The sequence below is a fragment of the Mus musculus genome, chromosome 12 (assembly GCF_000001635.26).
Source record: "Mus musculus strain C57BL/6J chromosome 12, GRCm38.p6 C57BL/6J".
NCBI lineage: Eukaryota > Metazoa > Chordata > Mammalia > Rodentia > Muridae > Mus > Mus musculus.
In genome coordinates, this window is record NC_000078.6 from 93210132 (window position 1) to 93213443 (window position 3312).

Consider the following 3312-nt stretch of genomic DNA (forward strand, 5'->3'; position numbering starts at 1 on the left):
ATAACTTCAACAAAATATGGACAGAATATTATTGAAACACATCTGTGCACAACTCACATATATTTCCTTTATTCTCAATATTTCCTATGTAATGTAGTACAAAACTGTACAACATTTACATTGTGTTATGTGTCTAGGTCTGCTTGAAATGTGGAAGTCTATAGGTTAAATATTATACCTTTATATATAAGAGTGTTGAATAGCTAAGATTTTAGAGTCTAAGGGAATCCAAGGAAACAAATCTCCATGGATACAATACAATTATTATGTTGAAAACTACTTGTGACCTAGAAGGTTTGTATGAGTCTATAATGATACTTAGAATAAACACTTACTTGTGGGCAGATGGAGAGTAAATGTGACGGGGAAAAAACAATATTGACCTAAAAAGAGTGAGTCTTCTCTCCATTCTCAAGGGTACAGCATGGGCGGGGTTCATAAAACAATAATAATACAAGCAAGAGTTCTTGGAATGCTTCTGAATAAGCCTAGATTTGACTTGACTGTATATTATAAAGAGCACAGATAATGGGACACATTTCTCATTCTTAGAGTACACAAATAGAATCTATGACTCAGGAGCACAGAAGCTCAGTGGCTTACCTAGCTTCATCTCTCACTAATGAAATCTGGGACCTGGGGAAGGAATCTGTATTTCCCCATCAGTGAGGGAGCAAATCTTGTTGCTCTTAGTACTTTCAGTAAGGGTTTGCTGAAAGAAATGTTATAACTTTGAGATTACATTTTACTTTTCTCCATTTTTTTACTTCCTACATGTTCATATTTTAATGCTTTATTATCATATATTAATTATTTACAAATGATAATATATTTATATTATGATGTTTTATATATGTATAAATTATACTTATGTCATATTCACCCCTATTTCTCTATCTCTCAATTATGTATTTATATGTTAATCACTGCTCCACTTCTTGATCCCTCCCTCACAGAGTCCCTCTCAAAGTATCTATTAGGCATTAGTCAGTGTGAAACATTCTATGTTTAATACCTCCTGCTAGTGCAATAAGCTGTCTTCAATACAATACAAATGTGGAAAATAAAGTGGCAATAAAGGGCAAGGGTCATTTTCAGGAGGAAGTAGAAAAAAGGACAAACACACATTGTGCCAGGAATATCACTTTTCTTTCTATAAATTCTAACACTTTATATTAGCCCCCCTCAGTGAACAAGGATTCAACATGCATGGAACAAAGTCCTTGGGAAGTCTCTTTGACCCAGTTCTTAATTGGTCATCATAACACCATTTATAGTGTCCAGTATATCTTATCCATTAAAATTAACAACTGATTTTTTAAGAACAATTTTAGAACAAAAGTTAAATGGTAGAAAACTCTCTAAGGTTAATTGGCAATTATTTGGGATGATCTTAGGGGGAAAACAAACAATGGAATTCATTTCTTCATTTATGGAAACATTTGAGCTAAACTCAGTCAGGTCAGGATTTCCTGACTTAAAATCAAGATATTGTCTGGTGATAGAAATCAAGGCAAACTCTTCTGCAAAATGAAAATCAAGAAAATGTCATATTTTAAAGGAGAAAATGTGTTTTTTTCTGTTCAGCTGATAACTAGGACTTTGGTCCTAACAAGTTGGAAAAATAAATTTCTAGTAATCTTGTATGTTAGTTCATCTTCCATATTCTAAATTTACTGTGTATGCCTAATTTTTGTTTTCCTAATTTTTAAAAAGAAAAATCTACATAGAGGGTCATCTGTAGAGATGCAAGAGAACACACCTTACCTTCTCCCTGTCCATGCCTCCTGTGGATCCCACAGAGCATCCATCACTGGCTTCCCTTTCCTCCGTCACTGTTAAATCACCCAACTCAGATGGCCACCCCATGTTCAACCACAGGCTATGCTTGCCAGACCAGGTAGGTGGCCCATGAACCTTCTTCGCTCTTTTTGTTCTTCAGACCCAATCCTCAAGGTTGTCCTTAGTGCTTCAACACCACCCTTTCCATACAGCCTGTGGATCCTACAGAATCTGTCCTGCCCCTGTGTTCTCCACACCCACAACACAACAGCCAAGCAGGACAGTAATACAGGCAGCACACAGACAAATATCTTTGAAAACCCAGAGAAGAAAATGAAACCAAGAAGAAAAACACCTACCTATCAAAGATAAACCCAGAAATTACCCCCTAGACCTATAATCACCTTGAACCCACATTCTTAGACACTGGCATAAGAGTATAATAACAGCCAAGGCAATGTTTTCACTAGAACCCAGTTATCCTACCACAGCATGTCTAGAATATTCCAATTTAGCTGAAGGTAAAGTAGGCCGAAAGAGCAATGCCTCTCTTCTTGTTCCAAATAATTTGTATTTCTTTGTACTCAGTACTATTAGAAGGACATAACTTGACAATGAAGATTTTGAAGATGTTTTGTTTGACATTTCTTAGGATCATTAAGACAGAATGATAAAATATTTTGGTAATAAAAACCAATCAAAAATTTCAAAAAATTTCCAATAGAATTTAATGAATTAAAATATCAGTATCCTGTTAAAGGAATTAAACTACATTAAAAACAACCTGAAAAGAAAATGAATACCTTTGTAGTAGACACTAAAGGGGTTCCACAAAAGCAAACACGTGTAGAAAAAGGGATGAAAACTAAGCATTTTAAAAACCTTATCATCAGGATGATCATGTTTTATCTATTCAGAATTCATTTGTCAAAAGATATGGAAGGAATGACTGGAAATAATTCAGGAATGGAAAAATTGAAGTTATAGCTGAAGAAGAGCCTCAAGACTTAACTGCAAAGATAAATACTTAGCTCCCAGTAATATAATGGATTCCACCAAGCCAAATAGATGTCCAGCTGTCTACTACCATTTTATAAAACACTGTAGATTATCTGAAAACATAGCTTGAAAGAAAAATAACCATTTCACATTTATGCATGTTAGAAAGTCACTGTTGCTTCTGACTCAAGAGCATTTGTGAGGCTCCAGCTAAGAAATAGGACAAAGAATAAAATGAAATAATAAAATGAAATAGAATATTAAACCTGTTTTCTAATGAGAGACAAAAATGGTGTGGCTTTTGATGGTAGGGCAGAGATTAAGATGGATTTCAGTGAGGTTGGTGAAGAAGAAACTGTGATCAGAATATACTTTATAAAAACATCCATTTTTAATAAAAGAAGGCAAATAAGTTATAGAAAATGGGTTTGGATAGCAAGTCGATCAGCAGTTTACTTGTGATTGTTAATTTTTTTAACCTAATTGGATTGAGAATGTCTAAGATATTAGTAAATCACTTCTATGAGTGCA

The 3312-nt window shown here is 34.3% G+C and overlaps 1 long non-coding RNA gene across 3 annotated transcripts in view; it reads left to right on the forward strand.

Moving 5' to 3' along the window:
* The first annotated feature begins 328 nt into the window (after positions 1-328).
* Positions 329-3312, forward strand: part of Gm34869 — a 73203-nt gene continuing 70219 nt past the window's right edge. For all 3 annotated transcript variants that reach the window (XR_381814.1, XR_381815.1, XR_872914.1), the window contains exons 1-2: positions 329-392; positions 1717-1900. This is a non-coding gene — a long non-coding RNA (predicted gene, 34869). The remainder of the gene's footprint in view (positions 393-1716; positions 1901-3312) is intronic.